This window comes from Rutidosis leptorrhynchoides, chromosome 4 (assembly GCF_046630445.1).
Source record: "Rutidosis leptorrhynchoides isolate AG116_Rl617_1_P2 chromosome 4, CSIRO_AGI_Rlap_v1, whole genome shotgun sequence".
In the NCBI taxonomy this organism is placed as follows: Eukaryota; Viridiplantae; Streptophyta; class Magnoliopsida; order Asterales; family Asteraceae; genus Rutidosis; species Rutidosis leptorrhynchoides.
Window position 1 is genome coordinate 257,617,375 of NC_092336.1, and position 24,447 is coordinate 257,641,821.

At 32.2% G+C, this 24,447-nt stretch overlaps 1 pseudogene; it reads left to right on the forward strand.

Moving 5' to 3' along the window:
• Nucleotides 1-24,447, forward strand: part of LOC139841578 (uncharacterized) — a 112,218-nt pseudogene that overhangs the window by 87,170 nt on the left and 601 nt on the right.

The window sequence follows — 24,447 nt, forward strand, 5'->3', positions numbered from 1 at the left end:
TTTTAACCATAAACTAGTGGGTAAACATTAACAAGTGGAGTTGGTTAGATGTCGGCCAATAATAGAAATAAAAGGGAGTGTAAACTATCATTAATCTTTAGCAACTCCTAAACAGCACATAATAATTTATACCTCTTCGATTGACATAGAAAAGGTATAGCAGGAGCATCATAGTGGCGGTGATGGTTGATCAAAGGAAATAATGAAGGTGGTGGTGATTGTTTGGAATGATGAAGATGGTTGTTTTAATGATGGTCTCGATGGTTAACAAGGATGGCGATTTTATTGATCAATAACACAAAAATATGGGTTGGTTTCATGATGATTAAATGTGTGTGGTTTTTGTGCATGGTTTGTGTTGGTCGATCAAAACAGAAGAACATGAAAATATATAAAGAGGAGAGAAAAGAAGGTGTTTGACATGGGTTTGATTCAAACAGCAAATAAACATAAATTTGTGATGTTCAAGTGGTCATTTAGTGTTGTAATAGTTCAAGGTGGTGATGATCGATTTAAACAGAAATGTAGTAACATTCGATGGCAATGGTGGCCGATTACTTGAGCTGTGGTGTATGTTGATGAAGAAGAAGATGTGGCTGTAACAGAAACCAGAAACGTATAGCAACTGCAATACATCGGATATAAACAAGCAGGTTATGTGGTGGTTTGATGAGGAAGGGTGGTTAAGTGATTGTCATTGTGTAACATCAAGTGTTTGTTGCTAAATGGTGATCGAAGAAAGCTCAATGGTTTGATGAAGATTTAAGGTGGTTCTCGGGTGTTCTTCGATATTTGCTTTAATTCGATAATTTTAGACTCTGTAAAAGGTATCTGTAGTTGTTAATTAATGATGTAGGTTTATTGGCAATCCTTCACACTGAATGGCAATCAATTATATATATCCAAATTGATCAGCAGAATTGTCAAAGCAACCGTAAAATAAAATTAAAAAAAGGACATCAGTTGGTATTTGAATTTGTTTGTTAATGGAGTTGTTTGGAATCAAATCGTACCATATCAGACAGGAAATATATTTGGATGTTTAAGTCTAACTGATTTTATCCTTTCTCCTTGATTTTTATAAGTTATAATACAAAATAATAATGATTAATTAATATAATTATGTAAATAATAATACTTTTAATAATAATACTAATAATAATAAATAATACTGATAATAATAAATAATAATTCTAATAACTCTTATAATAATAGTTATGAGGATGATAATAATATTATTTAGGATAATAATAATATATGTTGTTTCATTAAAAATGATAAATATAGAATAATGCTTTTTAATGATAATGGTAATGATACTTTCTACAATAATGATAATCATAATGCAACTTAAACACATCATAATTTATATGTATATTCCGGGTCGTCACATAAAGATTAAGTTTAAATTTGGTCGTAAATTTCCGGGTCGTCACAGTACCTACCCGTTAAAGAAATTTCGTTCCGAAATTTGAGTGAGGTGGTCATGGCTAACAATAAAAATGTTTTCATGATGAATATGAGTTGCTAAATAGAGTTTTAACATCATTGAGTAATATGGATAAAACAATTTGATTACTCGAAGCGTACGAGTGAAGCTATCACAAAAGAGTGAAATGAATGAATGTAGATTCGTCATATCTTTTGACGTAGATAGCATTGATTTCTGGGATTTAAGGAATTCAAAATAAAATCTTGGAAATCTATGAGATCTGATTCTTCGAGATTTAAAGAAATTAGGATCTCCTTAATTAAATGCGATGATCTGCCTCGATTACTTTGTCAAATATTTCCTTCTAACTTAATTTCTTTCGTTACATTCCTTTTACCACTTCTATACCCAATTCCCAAATTCAAAAGATTGTGAAAATGCTTAATCCAGTTCTAATCCTTGTCCTTATCCTTACTATCGCAATAATCATTCTCCTTTTCCAACTTCCACCGGAGGAATCTGTTTTCTTCTACTTCGCCCTTGGGGTTATAGTGTTTTTAATTCTCCCGTGTCTTTATGTTGCGATAAACATTGATATACACGGTTTGTAATTTATGTATTGTTATTGGGCTTTATATTTCCTTTTATATTTCGGAGCTCCTTGCTCTTGTTTTCTCTTCCCAACTCCAAGTCAAGCGAATAATGGTCCAGAATTCATATGTATGAAATTTTGAATGATCATAATATACTAAGCAGAAGAATTGTAATAGTACGATTTAATTGGTTAAAATACCAGAATTACAGAAGATATATCTATCAAGAATATATATTTTTTTTCTTCATATGTTCGGAGGTTAAGTAGAATGAAAGAGTTATGTAACATAGTTCATGATAAGATATGATCTGTGATCCTTTATCACGTTCCATTAGAAACTCAGCATGACTTACTATAATATAATCACGTTGGCCAAGCATCATTATATTATACTAACCCATGCTTCAGTTCCCAACACTTCTCCACAATTCATTCATAATTTATACTTAGATTTTTCAGGAGTTTTCAATATAATGGAATACAGAAAACACGAAGAGGTAGATAATTTCGGACAAGAATATTTATGAAAAAATCCTCAGAAATATCGAAGATATTTATGATGATATTTTGGAATTTCTAAGTTCAAAGGTTGATGAAGAAAAGTTTTCCGCAAGATTTTAACATGACTTCGGAGTAAGATATTCTCTAAAGATTTCATCGGATCCAAAATTACCTGGATTCTTTGAATATAGGGTTTGATCCTTGTATTTATCCTTGGTCTCCTTCATGGTTAGCTCAATCCATTTTTCAGTACCAAATTTTCTATCGAGCGTTCCCAACACTCCATTCTTTATCATCAAACTCTTGGCCATTAAGACCATTTACTACATGCTGCTTTGTTAATATTTTCAAAGTTACCGGATCTGGATCATTGGTTATCAATCCGAGGAGGTTTCAAGAGAATTATGTTTTTAGATGATTAAACGCTGATGGTAATATGGTGGAATATAAAAGGTTCCCCGGTAACAATAAACAGCACACATATATATCAAAGTTATAATAAGATTGTTTCGAACGAAAAGTCGATGGTGATTTGCTGAAGCTGTGACAAAATTTGCTATTTTGAAAGGGATTGCCAAGTTATTTTGGGTAATAATAACACTAAAGGAATTAGCACAGATACGTGCTAAACGTTTACTCAGTTTTCGAGAGTTTTTCAGGTGCATAACTATATGCATAAATCTTTCCTTCCGTAGATAAAGTGCGGTTGATTCATCCTCTGGATTGAGGTGTTTTTAAGAATTATGAAAGGTTTGAACGCAGATTGTAATCGTCAAGATACAAATGAGGTTTAAGATGAAATCAAGTGGCAAACTTGAAGAATTGTTTAGTTTCATATGTTATAATCAGTATTTTAATTCATTTTAATTGTTCAATGTTATTAGTTCACAGTCGATAGTCCACAGTTAACAGTCCAATAATTCATATATAGTTTAATATATAATATTCGAATTAATTAATACGTATCGTGACCCGTGTACATGTCTCAGACTCGATCACAACTCAAACTATATATATTATTGTAGAATCAACTTCAACCCTGTATAGCTAACTCCAGCATTACTGCATATAGAGTGTCTATGGTTATTCCAAATAATATATATAGATGCGTCGATATGATATGTCAAAACCTTGTATACGTGTCCCGATATTTAAAGTGCGTAAAATAAATAACAGAAATTAAATGATGATAAATAAAACTGCGAGAATTAAAATTGCGATAAATAAAATGCGATAAATAAATTGCGATAAATAAAAGGTAATACGGAATTAAAAGTTAGCTAGGAACAGTTAGCTAGGATTTTGTTAGCGTGAATTCTTAATAGAATTTCTCATAGTTAATTCGTTTGTTTCTAACAAATTTTATTTTGTCCAATGTTTTCTTCATTATGCCACTTGTTAGATTTTGATAGATCAAAATTCAAATATGAAATTGAATGAAAATGGTTATTTTGCGGTGAACGGATTCGTATAACTGTGGATGTAAGTAGGATAGTAAATGACCGTTGAATCAAATTCGTAGAATGTACAGTGTACTTTCTAATGTGAAATTTAAATATTTCTCGGGTATTACCTACCCGTTAAAATATTTTCACCATTAACAGTTTGTACAAAAGAATTTTTAGTTACAATCTTTATGAACACATATATACATATATATTTTCTTCAGATGTAACCATGGATTTAATGAGTCAATATGATATTAAACTCATTTGATTTACCGTTAGAACAAGAATTTATAATCTCTAAAACATTAAAGATTACATAATCGCCATGTCGAATGAAGATAAATGATGTAGAACGATACGTAGAACGATGATTATACTCGAGGTATAGAATGAGATGTTGAGGTTTGTGCTGCAGATGTTGTTGTTGATGGTACTGGTGTTACCGGTGCTGTTGCTGAAGCTGGTAGGCTTTGCACCACATTTTCCAGATTGATTATTCGAGCGCGAAGTTCGTTGACTTCTTCCATTATTCCGGGATGATTGTTGGTCGGAACGAGCGGATGAATAAGGTTTAGGATTGTGGATAGAATATAATCATGACGAGATACTCTAGAAATGAGCGAGAAAATGGCATTACGGACAGGTTCACCGGAAAGTGCTTTAGGTTCATTATCAAGAGGTAATTTCGGTTGTTGAAAAGGATCACCTTCTTCGCGTCTCCATTAATTAAGTCGATGATAATGCTAAAAACGAACATATATTTCATAGCATTATTCCTCAAGAAAGACAAGCTTTTAGTTGCAATTGTTCTATTTACAAGTGATATTCGTTTAAATAATAAAAGGTGAAGACAAAAGACAGATTCGACGAATTGAAGACGCAAACGACCAAAAAGCTCAAAAGTACAAAAGACAATCAAAAAGGTTCCAATTATTGATAAGAAACGTCTCGAAATTACAAGAGTACAAGATTCAAAACGCAAAGTACAAGATATTAAATTGTACGCAAGGACGTTCGAAAATCCGGAACCGGGACCAGAGTCAACTCTTAACGCTCGACGCAACGGACTAAAAATTACAAGTTAACTATGTATATAAATATAATATAATATATAATTAATTATATTAATTATATATATATTATATATATATAATAAAAACCCTCGGCAGAGAAACTCCAAGGACTGAGCTGTAAAATTAACCTCCGCGACTCGCGGAGTTTGAAGGGGATTTTGCCGCGAGTCGCGGAGCCCCAAATTTCAACTCTGGCTATAAAGCAAACCGAATTCTGATCAAAATTTCATATTCTATTTCTCTCTTCTCTCATATATACGATATATATATATATATAATTTATATTTTAATTTTAATTTTAATTATAATTCTAATAATAAGGGTATGTTAGCGAATGTTGTAAGGGTGTAAGTCGAAATTCTGTCCGTGTAACGCTACGCTATTTTTAATCATTGTAAGTTATGTTCAACCTTTTTATATTAATGTCTCGTAGCTAAGTTATTATTATGCTTATTTAAAACGAAGTAATCATGATGTTGGGCTAATTACTAAAATTGGGTAATTGGGCTTTGTACCATAATTGGGGTTTGGACAAAAGAACGACACTTGTGGAAATTAGACTATGGGCTATTAATGGGCTTTATATTTGTTTAACTAAATGATAGTTTGTTAATGTTAATATAAAGATTTACAATTGGGCGTCCCTATAATTTACCATATACACTCAATCGGACACGATGGGCGGGGTATTTATATGTACGAATAATCGTTCATTTAACCGGACACGGGAATGGATTAATAGCCACTAGAATAATTAAAACAGGGGTGAAATTACATTCAAGGGTAATTGGTGTAATTGTTAACAAAGTAGTAAATCCTTGGTTTACACGCAGTCGATAACCTGGTGTATTCATTAAACAAAGTAATAAAACCTTGTTACAATTCGAATCCCCAATTAGTTGGAATATTTATCTTCGGGTATAATAATAATTTGACAAGGACACTTGCAATTTATATTTATGACTGATGGACTGTTATGGACAAAAACTAGACGGACATATTAAATAATCCAGGACAAAGGACAATTAACCCATGGGCATAAAACTAAAATCAACACGTCAAACACCATGATTACAGAAGTTTAAATAAGCATAATTCTTTTATTTCATATTTAATTTCCTTTATTTTATATTTAATTGCACTTCTAATTATCGCACTTTTATTTATTGTTATTTAATCGCACTTTTAATTATCGTACTTTTTAATTATCGCAAATTTTATTTTATCGCATTTTTATTATTCGCAATTTCATTATCGTTATTTACTTTACGCTTTAATTTAAGTCTTGTATTTAATTTATATTTTACATTAGGTTTTAACTGCGACTAAAATCTTAAAATCGACAAACCGGTCATTAAACGGTAAAAACCCCCCTTTATAATAATAATATTACTTATATATATATTTATATTTTTAATAAAAGTAAACTAATATAGCGTTGAGCTTTGTTTAAATATTTCCCTGTGGAACGAACTGGACTTACTAAAAACTACACTACTGTACGATTAGGTACACTGCCTATAAGTGTTGTAGCAAAGTTTAAGTATATCCATTCTATAAATAAATAAATATCTTGTGTAAAATTGTATCGTATTTAATAGTTTTTCCTAGTAAAATATAAACTATTTTATATACTACCCCGCTGCACATCAAGTATTTTTGGCGCCGCTGCCGGGGATCATCTTAAAAGCCGGAAGCGCAACGCTAATATAAAAAAAAAAAAAAAAAATTTTTGTTTACTTTTATTAAAATTCGTTTTTGTAAAAATACGTTTTAAATATTCAAAAAATATAAAAAGAAAAACAAAAATATATGTATTTTTAAGATTTTGTTAAATATTTAAGTTTTATAAGTTTCTTTATTTTTATTTTAGTTTATAAAAATATAAGTTTAATTTTAATATCTTTTATTTATATAAAAGTTAAAAACAGAAAATAAAATAAATAAATAAATAAAGAAAAACGCGTTGAAGATAAAACCTGTCAGCTGAAATTCTGAACCCCGCGACTCGCGGGGTTTTCTTCATTAATCACCGCAACTCGCGGAGGGTATCTGACAGGCGACAGGAAGCCCTAATCGAGCATTAATTACGGGTTATTATTAATTATAATTATTATTTAAACCTAATTATTATTATTATTATTATTAGTTTAATTTTTACTTTTACTTTTTATTTATATATTTTAGTTAAATTAGTTTAATTAATTTGTAAAATTAGTAGTTTTATTAAATAAATAATATAAAAAAATAATATTTTTATAAAAATTGTAATTTTTACAACTTTTTGTATATTTTTATATTTTGTCCCTTTTTAATCGTTGTAGCGTAATATTTGTATTTTTAGCTCATATTTAATTTTAAACTTAGTTTTTGCTACAGTTATTTTTACTCCTAGATTTTTAGGCTTTGCCGTAGAATTCCTTAAGTGCTTTTTCTTTAGACTAAGATTTAGGTGCTTTAGAATTTTGCGACGCCTTTTTAAGTTTTAGTTTCTTTTTAAGTTATTTCCATTTGGGATTTAGTTTTTCCTGTAAGCTTTAATATTTTTAGACCTTTTACTATGTACCAATTATCATTCCAATTAGTAATTTCAATTTTCGATTATAATTTTAAGTTAGTTGTAGTAATAAGGTTAGGTTAATTAAGTATTTTTAAGTTTTTATAAGTTTCTTTTATTTTTCCGTCACCTTCTATTTTTCATCCATTTTTTTTTCTTTTTCGACCTTTTGCGACGAACTCTTTTTCTCTCTTATTTCTCGCTATTCTAGTTTTAGGACTTAGATTTTTATTCTACTTCTTATCTAAATTTCTTAAAATTACGAAAATTTATTTTAAGTGGTTAAATTAATAGACATCAAAATTTTCTGGTTCGTAGTAATAGTTGGATTTGTACGTGGACCGGGTTATTGGAGCCAAACAGTCCTCAATTATATTGAGACCAAACGAATCCTGCCCCTCTGCTGCATCTTTTGGCTATTCGAAACGTGGGCAAAATCAGAAAAGTCTATTGATTGGATAACTTATTATAATATTTCTTTCCTTTTAAAAACTAATAGGATATTCAGTGAATGCACCGAGCAAGACGTTCATCACCTTTTGTACGTTCACCACCTGTAACTAGATCAAGACATTTAGCAAATATAACCGCCGTTGATTTTTCTTTAGAATCGTCATCCAGTCGACCAAGTACTTCAGTTGAAATTTCCGATAATCCATTTTTTGAACCCAACCTCACAATTGAGAATCCAGAAAATATTCAGGAACGGTTCGTAGATCCTGAACCATTAAACTTTCCTCCGGAGCCACCAATCATTCAAACAGAGATTGTTGAGGAACGAACCATTAAATCAGAATCATCTAGTGATACCGATTCAACAAATTCAATTATGGAGAATCTGGAACCTTTAAGTATGGAAGACCGAATGAGAGCTAAACGCACTGGCCAAGGTCACGGAATTACTCATCCAGACATTAATGCGCCAGATTATGAAATCAAAGGACAAATTCTACACATGGTGACTAATCAATGCCAATTTAGTGGTGCGCCGAAGGAATATCCAAATGAACATCTACGTACCTTTAATAGGATCTGCACACTATTTAAAATCCAAGAAGTGGAGGATGAACAGATATATCTCATGTTATTTCCCTGGACTTTAAAGGGAGAAGCCAAAGATTTGTTGGAATCGTTACCTGAAGGGGCGATCGATACATGGGATGTTTTAATTGACAAATTTCTTAAACAATTCTTTCCTGCATCTAAAGCCGTAAGACTTCAAGCAGAAATTGTTACGTTCACACAGAAGCCAAATGAAACTCTATATGAGGCGTGGACAAGATATGGAAAGTTGTTAAGAGGATGTCCGCAACATGGTTTAGACACCTGTCAAATAGTACAAATATTCTACCAAGGATGCGACATCACTACAAGAAAAGACATAGATATAGCAGCTGGTGGTTCTATTATGAAGAAAACCGAAACTGATGCTTACAAAATTATTGATAACACTGCTTCCTACTCACATGAGTGGCACCAAGAAAAAGATATCATTAGATCATCTAAAGCAGCTAGAGCCGATTCTAGCCATGACTTAGATTCCATTTCCGCAAAGATAGATGCTGTGGAGAGACGAATGGAAAAGATGACTAAAGATATTCACTCAATACGAATTAGTTGTGAGCAGTGTGGAGGACCACATTTGACAAAAGATTGTCTCAGTATTGAATTAACAATGGAACAAAGAGAGAATATTTCATACATAAACCAAAGGCCTGGAAATAATTATCAGAATAATTATCAACCGCCAAGATCGATTTACAATCAAAACCAGAATTATAACCGAAATATTCCATACAACAACCAACAAGGTCCTAGCAATCAACAAGTATCCAATAATACTTATAATCAGCAAAGACCAAATTTTCAAAACAAACCACCACAACAAACCGATGATAAAAAGCCGAATTTAGAAGATATGATGACGAAGCTAGTTGAAACTCAAACGCAGTTTTTCACATCTCAGAAACAAACCAATGAACAAAATGCTCAAGCATTTAGAAATCAACAAGCTTCGATTCAAAATTTGGAACAAGAAGTGAGCAACCTAGCAAGGTTGATAGGTGAAAGAAAACCGGGAAGTCTACCTAGTGATACAAATGCTAACCCCCAGAATGAAACAGCTAAAGCTATTACCACAAGAAGTGGTACAACACTTAAACCACCTGAAATACCTGTAACTTCTGATGAAACTATTCCTACTCCACAAGAACCACAACCTGATCAAGATAAGGAAAAAGAACCGGTAGTTGAAAAGGATAATGAAGATAACACAGTTAAGGATAAACCTTATGTTAAACCATACCAACCACCACTTCCTTACCCGAGTAAAATGAAGAAAGAGAAACTTGAAGCCGAGCAATCCAAATTTTTGGATATGTTTAAATAGATAAATGTAAATCTTCCTTTCATTGATGTGATTTCAGGAATGCCTAGATATGCTAAATTCTTGAAAGATCTAATCACAAATAGAAAGAAAATGAAAGAACTCTCGGCTGTCACTATGAATGCAAATTGTTCAGCAGTGCTGTTGAATAAGATACCAGAAAAATTATCTGATCCAGGAAGTTTCACAATTCCATGTTTTCTGGGTAGTCTTAGTTCAATAGAAGCATTGGTAGACTTAGGTGCTAGTATAAATCTAATGCCGTATTCACTATACGCTAAACTAGACCTTGGAGAATTGAAACCAACAAGAATAAGTATACAACTAGCCGACCGATCAGTAAAATATCCTAGAGGGATAATGGAGAACATGCTAGTTAAAGTTGGTACTTTAGTATTTCTAGTAGATTTTGTTGTTTTGGACATGGAAGAAGATTCTCAAGTTCCTCTCATATTAGGAAGACCATTCTTAAACACGGCTAAAGCAATGATAGACGTGTTCGGTAAGAAACTGACCCTAAGTATAGAGGATGAGAGTGTTACCTTTTCAGTTGATAGAGCAATGCAACAACCACAATATGCAGATGATACATGTTATTATATTCAAACTATAGATGCACATGCAGAATTATTAGAAGAATTTCCAGAATTACAAGGGACAGGAGAATGTTCTTTAGGAGAAGGTAATGAACCAATTGATGAAGCTGAAATGTTAGCTACACTTATAGCTAATGGATATGAACCAACAACAGAAGAAATTCAAATGCTAAAAGAAGAAGACAGATATCGATATAAATCATCGACAGAAGAACCTCCGAAATTAGAGTTAAAGCCACTTCCAAACCATTTGGAATACGCTTATTTACATGGTGAATCTGAATTACCTGTAATAATATCGTCTTCTCTTACTCAAAATGAGAAATCACAACTCATTTCTGTGTTGAAAGCTCATAAACCAGCCATTGCATGGAAGATTCATGATATTAAAGGAATAAGTCCTTCGTATTGCACACATAAAATCCTTATGGAAGAAGGTCATAAAACGTATGTGCAACGCCAACGAAGACTAAATCCTAATATGCAAGATGTAGTTAAGAAAGAGATTATTAAACTGCTAGATGCAGGTTTGATATATCCAATTTCTGATAGTCCATGGGTAAGCCCAGTTCAATGCGTACCTAAGAAGGGTGGCATGACTGTCATTACAAATGAGAAAAATGAGCTTATTCCTACTAGGACTGTAACAGGATGGCGTGTATGTATTGATTATAGAAAATTAAATGACGCCACCAGAAAAGATCACTTTCCCTTACCTTTCATAGATCAAATGTTGGAAAGATTAGCCGGAAATAGTTACTATTGTTTTCTAGATGGATTTTTCGGATATTTTCAAATTCCAATAGCACCCGAAGATCAAGAGAAAACCACATTCACGTGCCCTTATGGTACTTTTGCTTACAAAAGAATGCCATTTGGACTTTGCAACGCCCCTGCAACCTTTCAAAGGTGTATGATGGCGATTTTTCATGACATGATAGAAGAATGCATGGAAGTATTCATGGATGACTTTTCAGTCTTCGGTGATACATTTAAATCATGTCTAGTTAATCTGGAACGAATGCTAATTAAATGCGAAAAATCAAATCTAGTACTTAATTGGGAGAAATGCCATTTCATGGTTAAAGAAGGCATCGTTCTTGGACATAAAATTTCAAAAGAAGGAATTTAAGTGGATAGAGCTAAAGTAGATGTAATTGCTAAACTTCCACATCCCACCAATGTTAGAGGAGTTAGGAGTTTTCTAGGGCATGCCGGTTTTTACCGACGTTTTATAAAAGATTTTTTTAAAATTGCCACTCCTATGAATAAACTCCTAGAAAAGGATGCGCCATTCATCTTTTCAGATGAGTGTATCAAATCTTTTAATATTCTTAAAGAAAAACTCACTAATGCACCAATCATGATAACACCGAATTGGAATCTATCATTTGAACTAATGTGCGATGCAAGTGATTTTGCAATGGGAGCCGTTTTAGGACAAAGGATTGAAAAACGATTTCAACCTATATATTATGCTAGTAAGACATTACAAGGAGCACAAACGAACTATACAACTACTAAAAAAGAACTCCTTGCTATTGTCTTTGCTTTTGACAAATTTCGATCATATCTCGTTCTAGCAAAAACGGTGGTCTATACCGACCATTCTGCTCTTAGATACCTATTTTCAAAACAAGATGCTAAACCAAGATTAATCCGTTGGATCTTACTCTTACAAGAGTTTGATATTGAAATCCGAGATAAAAGAGGAGCAGAAAATCTCGCCGCTGATCATCTTTCTCGTCTTGAAAATCCCGAATTAGAAGTTCTAAATGAATCAGCCATACAAGACAACTTTCCTGATGAATATCTATTGAAGATAGATTATAAAGAAATCCCATGGTTTGCAGACTATGCAAACTACTTAGTTTGTGGATTCCTTGAAAAAGGATTATCGTACCAAAGACGAAAGAAATTCTTCAGTGATATAAAACACTATTTCTGGGAAGATCCACATCTGTTTAAAAGTTGTCCCGATGGAATAATACGCCGATGTGTATTTGGAGATGAAGCTAGTAAAATTTTAAACCATTGTCACACAGGACCAACAGGAGGGCATTATGGGCCTCAACTAACAGCAATAAAAGTTTATGAAGCTGGATTCTATTGGCCTACAATTTACAAAGACGCACACCTTCTTTGTAAATCCTGTGATGCATGTCAAAGGGCCGGAAAAATAAGTCAACGTGATGAAATGCCACAAAATGTCATCCAAGTATGTGAAGTATTTGACATTTGGGGTATTGACTTTATGGGTCCATTTCCAAAATCTAATAATAATCTATATATACTCGTAGCCATTGATTATGTATCTAAATGGGCAGAAGCACAAGCTCTCCCAACTAACGATGCACGAGTTGTAGTCAACTTTTTAAAACGTCTTTTTGCAAGGTTTGGAACACCGAAAGCTTTAATAAGTGATCGGGGTACTCATTTCTGTAATAATCAACTTGAGAAAGTTCTTAAAAGATATGGAGTAACTCATAAAATCTCCACCGCATATCATCCACAAACAAGTGGACAAGTTGAAAATACCAACCGAGCTTTAAAACGTATTCTAGAGAAAACCGTAGGATCAAATTCGAAGGAATGGTCCATTAAATTGGAGGATGCACTCTGGGCTTTTAGAACAGCCTACAAAACTCCAATTGGAACCACACCTTTTAGACTTGTTTATGGAAAAGCATGTCATCTTCCAGTAGAAATTGAACACAAAGCATTTTGGGCTTTGAAGACATGTAATCTTGATTTACATGAAGCCGGACGTCTACGATTAAGTCAACTAAATGAATTAGAAGAATTAAGACATGAAGCATACGAAAATTCGTTAATCTATAAAGAAAGAACGAAGAAATGGCATGATAAAAGAATCAGAAGTTCAAAGGAATTTAAAGAAGGAGACAGAGTTCTTCTTTTCAATTCACGATTCAAGCTATTTCCTGGAAAATTGAAATCAAGATGGTCTGGACCATTCATAATCAAAAGAGTTTTCCCATACGGAACGATAGAATTAATAAATTCAAATGGGATTGAATTTAAAGTTAATGGTCACAGAGTTAAACATTACATACATGGTCCGATGAAAGTCGACAACGAAGTTAATCACAATTTCGACACCACAGCTAACTAAGTGTGGGGAGAATCAAGTCTTTAAAGGATAATATGTATTTATGTTAGAGTTAGATTGTCTGTTTTCGTGTAGTTCTCGAAAATGGAACACGTATGGTCTTTCCCTAGCAGACCCTAAAGAACTAGTCTTCTCCCCCCATTCTGAATTTTTATTTTTTTAGGTTTCTACGAAATGAAGACTGCCTGTGAACTAAACCATGGTCTAATGCTACACGCTTTGATCACTAAACGTAATAATGACATACTACCGAGCGAATTAGTATCAGTAATCAGAGAAAGAATGGACGGAGTTAGAAAAGAATCCAGATGCGAAGATAATAAGTTACAATTTGGTAAAGGAAAATCAAAATCCGCAGCGAAAAGAAGAGCAAGACACCTAGAAAGATGTCACAAATGCGGAAAATGGTCACATGGAGGTAAATGTTCAAATAATCAAACCTATTCAAATACCGAATTTGTTACTTTATGCAGAGACGGACCGTTCATATGTTTAGAAGAAAAGACACTGAATGCTCGAGGTTACGCCTATGCAGCCATGGAAAACCAATTAAACCGACTATCTTATGAATGGAATAGATCATATAACTAAGAAATCTATTTCACAGGTATGTCTGTACAGTTTTTATTTTTATTTTTATTTTTTTTAACCTTTTGATAATAAACGCTAATTTGTTCGCTAAAAAGTATTAAATTGGTATTGAATAAAATTAGGTTTGGCGACCGAAATTATTGATATCATTCAAAAATTTATTACATCACTGCGAAATTTAACGTTTATTCTTAAGGTATAAATATCTTTAATCAATCAACCCAAAATATTTCAAAAATTCGTCATGAGTTAAATTAGGTCTTGGAACCGAAATTACTTTACCGAAAAGAAGGGCGCATATTTTTAATAATATTTGATTGATTAAAGTGGGATAAAAAGACAAAAAGATTTTTAATTTTATTTTTACCATATTTTAAAAATTAATATTTAAATCTTAAATTAATATTGTAAACTTTGTAAAAACAATATATTTAAAATATTTGAAAAATTAATATAAGTTTGATATGAATTTATGAATTTTTAAAATATAAATTTTTAATTTTATGCATTTCAAATTTTAAGTTTGGTGTGAATTTTGAATTTTTAAAATATAAAATTTTAATTTTATGCATTTTAAATTTTGAGTTTGGTGTGAATTTTTAATATTAATTTTGAATTTTATATTTAAGTTGTGTGAATTTAAAAACAAAAATTTACTTTATCTCATTAAGTTAAGAATATGATTTTTAAAATTCGTCGTAAGTTGAAGACTAGGTCTTTGAACCGAAATTGCTTTACCCGAGGGATGGACGAGAACTTTTATTATCATTATTTTTAATCTTTTTGATTTAAAGTATGCCAAAAACATTAAAAAACCCAAAAATCTTAGCTTTTAAAACAATCGCTACAAAAAGACAAATTTTAAAATTTTGTCGATAGACGGACTAGGACATCGATCCGAAACGACCTCGTCCTAAATAACAAGGGAAACAAAATTTTAAAATTAAATACTTAATTGTTTTATAAGTTAAAGATTATAAAAAAAAAAAAAAAAAAGAATAAACTCCGCGACTCGCGGAGTTTGAAGTGCAAAACCTCCGCGACTCGCGGAGGGACCAAAACCCAGAAAAAAAAATAAAACGCAAAAACAGATCAGTTTACTCCCCACAAAAACACACTGCAAAAATACAGCTCGAAACTGCACCCGAAAAACACGAAAAAAACCCCCAAAAATCCCAATTTTTAACCGTTAATCACCAAATTTTTTGCTAAAATCATGTTGAGAAGGATGCTATCTAAGAATTACTCAAGAAAAACGGTAAATTTCTACACCTAAACACCATTTAATTCGAAATTTGATGTTCTTGAGCTATTTTTTTTCCCCAATTTGATTTTGATGCTTTTTAGTGTAATTAGACTTAAATTGTTTATGTATTATGCTTGTATAACCTAGATTGATGCTGTTTAACATGATTAGAAGCCTTAAACTTCAAATTTTGAATAATCTAGGGTTTGTGTTCTTGAGCAAATTTGGGGCTTTTTGATATAAATAGGTTATGGCCAATTTTTGTCATGAATTGTTGCTAAATTGAGTAGTGTAACATGTCTAGGTAGTTAAATGATCCAAACTTTGAGCCTAAACATGATTTTGAGAATTAAAGTGGACTTTTTCAAAGTCTAAAATTCATGAACTTGATTTTTGAAAGATAATGCCATTTGAGACCTGTTTAATTGCTAGTAATGATTATTTTGACATGTTATTTGAGTTGAATTCTTATGAACTTGGCGAACATTTTCGTATATGCTTATTTGAAAAAGTGTAGATTTGATAAAAATGTGAAAATGAGCTTAAGTTTGATATAAATTGATAATGTCATTGTAATTATTTTGATTGATGATTTTGCTGACACTAATGCATATTTGGATGCACAAAATTTGTGTTTGATGTGTTTTGCAGAATGAAAGGGGTGAATCTTCATCCCAAGCCCGCAATGCTCCTGCTGAGAATTTGGAACAACAGGAGGTGGATAACTACTACAAGCAGGATGTACCTCATCCAGTCATGACCTTTTCCGATATGCATTTGGAAGAGTTGCACCCGAACCTAAGATTTGACAGACTTTGGATAGATTATCCAAAATATCAACGGGGTTTGCATACTCTTCATTCCAAGGTTGTTGAGTTACCGAGGGTCATAGAATGGGGACCCTTAGAAGCTGTAGAATTGGCCGGGCCAATTAGGGAATTACTTGTACAGAGGTATGGTAATTCTTCTTTTAATGACTGGATATGTTTATTCACCATACGCAGACCTGTATATAAAGTATGGTGTGAAGAGTTGTTATGTAGTATAGAGTTGAATGATCGGGTAGCTAGTTTAACCGATCGTTCTTTTATTAGATTTTTGTTAGGCGGTTCGATGCGCCACATGTCTTTACTGGACATGGCTCAGGCTTTACGTATATATACGCCTGAGGAGTTAGCGTCTGCCGATTGTAGAGGATTGATACTAAACGGTAGAAAGATAGATGAGAATTTTGATACACACGGTGTGTGGAGTCAAATGACAAGCCATCACCGTTTCAAAGGGGTAAACTACTCTTATTTGGATATAGATAGAGCCGAATTAAGAGTGATACATAGGTTTTTAGCTAATTCGATTACACAAAGGGGTAAGAACAAAGAAAAAGTAAATGAACAAGATTTGTTTTACCATATGTGTATTCGAGACCCACAGAGCACTGTAAGTATACCATATTGTGTGGGTTATTATTTATCAGCTATGGTTCGGGGGATGCGACCACATAGCATAATAGGAGGTGGTATTTTTATTACTTTGATTGGTGAATATCTCGGTGTGGATATAAGTCGGGGGGGATTATTACTAGAAGAACCGGAACCCCACGATACTATAGGTTTAAATGTATACCATGGTGCGAAAGTTTTGAAGCGGCGAAATAACGCCGCAGTACGATACCATGGTAGACATCCACAGGTAGAGAGAAACCAGCAACAAGGTAATGTAGGAGGGGGGAATGAGATGCAAGAAATGCATAGGTTTATAGCTTCTCAGGAATACGAAAATGCTAGACAGAGAGCATTTGAAGATTGGCAAGTTCATCAGAACCAGATCATAGCTCATTGCCAACATATAGGTAGAAACTATATTCCTACACCGAAACCCGTCTTCCCTCCTTGGTTGATAGAGATGCAGCCACCATATCCTACGTATGACCCTGCCGAAGCATTCTATAGCACTTATGGTTATGCCTGGAACCCCTATTGGTACCAATATCATCCTTAGTTTACTTATTATTTTTTTTTATTTTGTAATTTGTAATTATTGATACATTTAATATTTTTGTTAATATTGTAATCATTTTTATAATTATCTAACTTTTATTCTTAGATTTTAATAATTTTTGAATGTGGGGTAATATACCAAACTTCAAAAATATGTATATATGTTTGCAGTTTATCTTATGTACACAACAGGGTAAAACAACGCATTTTCAAAGACTATCATTAAGTTCAGCAAAAGCAACTAATTTTGACGACAAGATGCAAAATATATGAAATAACAACAAGACGGAATGAACAAATGATGTGCACCATTTATCATTCAGCAAACAAACGCCAATATATTTGGAAACTTTGGTAAAAATTTAATCATTTTCACACAAATCACCCTCAATAATTTAAATTGTTACTGATTTCTTGCAAATGAGGGCATTGCAAGATCTTAAGTGTGGGAAGGGGTTAAATTCTTTCGGATTTTAAAATTTTTATATTAAACACTTGGTTACCATTAAAAATACTAGTAAAGCAGTAGTTGTATTAGAATCTAGTGCTCTCTGATAAAAAAGAACAGCCCTAGTCTTATATACTGACTACCCAATTCTAGTAAAATTTTTCAAAATTTTCAATTAAATGAATTCAAAATCATGTTTATACATTTTTATGAACGATAAAACTAGGTTTTAACACCGAAATTATTGTTACCTCGGAAAGGACATAAATTGAGAAACAAACTAAAATGTTAAAATTCATTTAAAATGGAATAGAGGACGATAAAAAGGAAAATAAAAGCCAAGTGTGGGAAAATTTACCAAGTTATCTTAAACATATGTCACATATATCTGTAACAAATAACTGAAAATACTTTTGTTTTGGACTAAACTAAACTGTTTTACCCGATGAAAGAAAAGAAAAGATGGATCTACACGATGAATCAATTTCATCACTAAAAGGAAGTAAAGTCTTTCGAAAAAGACACGCGCTTCTTGACTTAGGTCATGAAGTTGTCGTCCAGACCAGCTGTAGGTTGACGAAAAATCTAGAAAATTCATCACTAAAATCAGCAGGAAATCCACGGACCTCAGCATTAAACAGGGTCGCCATGTGGTCAGATTTATCCTAACCATGAGAAGGATTTATCTCGTACAATGAGGGGGCACCATGCAAATTAGCTGGATAAGACTAATGAATCAGATCCCCAGAAAGGATAATCTCCTTAAAGATTAAAAATCAGCTTTTAAGACTGATATTACTCAATCCTAGAGATTGACCTTAAAGATTGAGAATTACAAACTCATGGAATTCGATGATATCTAAACTCGAACTTAAACGAGAAAATATTTTGATCAAAAATTACAAACCGATTTGTTTTCTGAAAACCCTATTTTCAATGCGTTCATTACCATTGAACGTAAAATCCTAGGAATTCACCTGGAATTCATTAGGTCACCTGAACTAAATCGGGTGTCAACCGTAAGAACGGTGGTTGCATAGTGGTCAAAGACAGGACCTTGTGCCATACCGAAAAATTATAAGGGTGAGCTTTACTATTGCTCCTACCAAGGATAGTAATTGCGTTCGACACGTTATAGACCATAATCAAAAGCATGTCACGGGACATTGCCTTAAACAGTTGCTTGTTCAACGCTTTCCTTTCAACCGGACGGTAGTTTACCGAAAGGTAATATACGGGACAAGTAAACTGGACGTGTTGCTTTCCAAATAAAAGGTTAGCAAGTGGGTGACACAAAACCGCAAGTTTTGAGCTAAAATTTTCAAATCTGAAACCCACCAAACTCACAAAAATATTTTGCAAACACCGGTAAAGGGTTATTCCGGAAAACTTATCTAGGGTAAAAACTAGATTTCAAAAGATCAAATGTTTTCATAAAGTTCAATTTCCTTAATGGATCTAAATTTTTATAGTCATGTGGGACTGTAAACCATATCGTTACTACCATTGTTTATACCGCCGTATAGAAATCACTGATGTACAAAGTGTGAAGAATAAAGAAGTGATTCTAGTATTTCAAGACGATATTGCTTGAGGACAAGCAACGCTCAAGTGTGGGAATATTTGATAATGCTAAAAACGAACATATATTTCATAGCATTATTCCTCAAGAAAGACAAGCTTTTAGTTGCAATTGTTCTATTTACAAGTGATATTCGTTTAAATAATAAAAGGTGAAGACAAAAGACAGATTCGACGAATTGAAGACGCAAACGACCAAAAAGCTCAAAAGTACAAAAGACAATCAAAAAGGTTCCAATTATTGATAAGAAACGTCTCGAAATTACAAGAGTACAAGATTCAAAACGCAAAGTACAAGATATTAAATTGTACGCAAGGACGTTCGAAAATCCGGAACCGGGACCAGAGTCAACTCTTAACGCTCGACGCAACGGACTAAAAATTACAAGTTAACTATGTATATAAATATAATATAATATATAATTAATTATATTAATTATATATATATTATATATATATATAATAAAAACCGTCGGCAGAGAAACTCCAAGGACTGAGCTGTAAAATTAACCTCCACGACTCGCGGAGTTTGAAGGGGATTTTGCCGCGAGTCGCGGAGCCCCAAATTTCAACTCTGGCTATAAAGCAAACCGAATTCTGATCAAAATTTCATATTCTATTTCTCTCTTCTCTCATATATACGATATATATATATATATATAATTTATATTTTAATTTTAATTTTAATTATAATTCTAATAATAAGGGTATGTTAGCGAATGTTGTAAGGGTGTAAGTCGAAATTCTGTCCGTGTAACGCTACGCTATTTTTAATCATTGTAAGTTATGTTCAACCTTTTTATATTAATGTCTCGTAGCTAAGTTATTATTATGCTTATTTAAAACGAAGTAATCATGATGTTGGGCTAATTACTAAAATTGGGTAATTGGGCTTTGTACCATAATTGGGGTTTGGACAAAAGAACGACACTTGTGGAAATTAGACTATGGGCTATTAATGGGCTTTATATTTGTTTAACTAAATGATAGTTTGTTAATGTTAATATAAAGATTTACAATTGGGCGTCCCTATAATTTACCATATACACTCAATCGGACACGATGGGCGGGGTATTTATATGTACGAATAATCGTTCATTTAACCGGACACGGGAATGGATTAATAGCCACTAGAATAATTAAAACAGGGGTGAAATTACATTCAAGGGTAATTGGTGTAATTGTTAACAAAGTAGTAAAACCTTGGTTTACACGCAGTCGATAACCTGGTGTATTCATTAAACAAAGTAATAAAACCTTGTTACAATTCGAATCCCCAATTAGTTGGAATATTTATCTTCGGGTATAATAATAATTTGACAAGGACACTTGCAATTTATATTTATGACTGATGGACTGTTATGGACAAAAACTAGACGGACATATTAAATAATCCAGGACAAAGGACAATTAACCCATGGGCATAAAACTAAAATCAACACGTCAAACACCATGATTACGGAAGTTTAAATAAGCATAATTCTTTTATTTCATATTTAATTTCCTTTATTTTATATTTAATTGCACTTCTAATTATCGCACTTTTATTTATTGTTATTTAATCGCACTTTTAATTATCGTACTTTTTAATTATCGCAAATTTTATTTTATCGCATTTTTATTATTCGCAATTTCATTATCGTTATTTACTTTACGCTTTAATTTAAGTCTTGTATTTAATTTATATTTTACATTAGGTTTTAACTGCGACTAAAATCTTAAAATCGACAAACCGGTCATTAAATGGTAAAAACCCCCCTTTATAATAATAATATTACTTATATATATATTTGTATTTTTAATAAAAGTAAACTAATATAGCGTTGAGCTTTGTTTAAAGATTTCCCTGTGAAACGAACCGGACTTACTAAAAACTACACTACTGTACGATTAGGTACACTGCCTATAAGTGTTGTAGCAAGGTTTAAGTATATCCATTCTATAAATAAATAAATATCTTGTGTAAAATTGTATCGTATTTAATAGTTTTTCCTAGTAAAATATAAACTATTTTATATACTACCCCGCTGCACATCAGTCGACTACGAACCCATCAGATGAATTGGGGATGGCTGATTGGTGGCTCCATTCCGGTTACACTGCTTTCGGAGTTCGAGTGGAAATCCATATCGGAATAGCTGTCGGAATAACTATTGGAATAGCTATCGTAATCGAAAGGACTCGAACTGGTTGGGGGATTCATCTCATACGATCAGATGAAGGATTTTCGATAAGAATAGATTATAGGATGTAGATTAGTACCATGCAATATATAATTTACATATGCATATATAATACTAAAATCCCATAAGTTACGGAGGAATCTACGGAAGTTGTCAAGCAAAGTCTACAGTAACAAATACGCTAAGATATGAATTTTGTCTATTCACTGTCTATGCAATAGAGGCAGTAAGATGTGTCTAGACATTAAGGATGATAAGCAATTAATTTTCGACACTAAATGATAAGCAAAACTTTTGACATGCAGACACGGTCGAAGTCCAGACTCACTAATGTATCTAAACAACTATCAGTTAGACACACTAATACAAGACCTGGTTCGCTAAGACCACCGCTCTGATACCACATGTCATACCCCGTCCAAATTCTCTTGAACGAATACTATAACATCTGATACCATTGCGATTAACGGACCTCTATATGCCAAGAACGACTCCATGTAATACGAGCAAATGCACAGCGAAAGATTTCTTTCATACCTGAGAATAAACATGCTTAAAAGTGTCAACCAAAAGGTTGGTGAGTTCATAGGTTTAACATAAAACAATAAAATTTATTATTTTTGATAGACCACAAGATTTAAATGCTGCATGGTACAAATGGGCCCGAATCCTATACCCACCTGTAATGTACATGCGATATCTTTTAAATACAGTACGCCTTTCTCGTGTACGAAATCATCTTTCATAAATCTTAGTAACCGTACACATATCTCGTGCACAAAAATAACATACACATAACCTGTGTATAAAATCATTCTCTCGATACATAACATTCATATCAATTGGTGGCAATTATCATGTCCACATAATTCAATGGTGAAAACTATCATGTCCACATAATTCAATGGTGGCAATTATCATGTCTACATAATTCAATAATAATCCGCAGAACTTTTGTCTGCATAATAATTCATTCGAGGAATGTTTTGCTTGTGTCTATCTCGTAAACATTTATAAAAGCATTTCATGTATTCGCAGTTCAAAATGTATTTCAAAAGCATTTAATAAAGCAGTTGTAAAAGTAGCGCATGTATTCTCAGTCCCAAAAATATATATTTCAAAAGCATTTAAAAAGGGAGCAAATGAAACTCACCATAATGTATTTTGTAGTAAAAATACATATGACGTCATTTAACAAGTGTAGGGTTGACCTTGGATTCACGAACCTATATCAATTGTATATCTTATTAAAACATATTATGGAATTCACATAATTTTTCATTTATTAATTATTTAATATTTATATTTATTTGTTATTGTAGTTTGTATAGAATTTGTACCAGATTTTTCCTATATATTACATTATATACTATATATATATGTGTTAATATGTTTATTATATAATTATGGATGATATAAATATATTTTATGTACAAAATCTGTACTGGTCATAATATAGTAATAATAATGATAATGATAATTTTAATAAGAGTGGTAGTTTTAATATCTATGAGAATTTTTAATAATAATGATACTTTACATAAATATGATAATGAAAATGATATGACTAATAAAATTGATATTAATAATAATAACACTAGATGTGATAATTTTTATATAAGGTAGTGGTTTTGATAAAAGTGATAATTTTTATAAAACGATACTACTAATAATATTCTTGTTTATATTACTATTACTAGGGTTAATAATAATAATAATAATAATAATAATAATAATAATAATAATAATAATAATAATAATAATAATAATAATAATAATAATAATAATAATAACAATTATAATAATAACAATTATAATAACAATAATGATAATAAAACTACCTTAAGAGTATAATCTCTAAAAAAAAATAAAACTGTCTCTGACAGGACTTGAACTGCAACCTCTTGCTTAACCACCCACACACCTAACTATTCCTCTATCTATTACTTTCCGAACTAAATCACAGCTTAAATTTAATTAACCCATATTCGTCTGACTTATTCTTCAACATCGTCATCTATTTCATCATCTAAACCGTAATCATAAATCAGTTTTGTGACACTATCACCATTATCCTATATCTAGTCTACTACTCATCGTCATCATCATCTAGTATACCTTAATCATCATAACAATGTATCCCGTATATTATTATCATGTATTCATCACCCTGCTGCACCTTTCATCATCACCACAACTCATTACAACAGGAGCCTAAATTATGTCTCGGCCCAATTAACATAATAGATAAACGACCCATATAAATGCTAGAATATGTTAGCCCAATTATGCAACTATATCACGGTTCAACTAGAAATTGTAAAACCTCGGCCCAACATATAAACTAAGATACAAATCCAAAGGTTAATCTGATCATCTCGACCAATAGAAGGAAGAAAAAAAAGAACTCGGCTTGATTCATAAAACAGAATTTTTGATATCCAACTAGTCGATTAAATAAATAAATGAAATGTATTCTGTTTGTTATACATTTTGTCGGCCACCCCTTTTTATCCTCATCCTTCCACTTTTATTTCATGCCCTCTTCAACACTTAATATACTACTGTACTTCGTATTATTTATCGTCTAACCTTATGTACCTCGTATCCTTCCATTTAATCCACTATCCTTTTTATAATCCCACCACCTCAACCTTTATCATCATAACCGTTACTATCACAA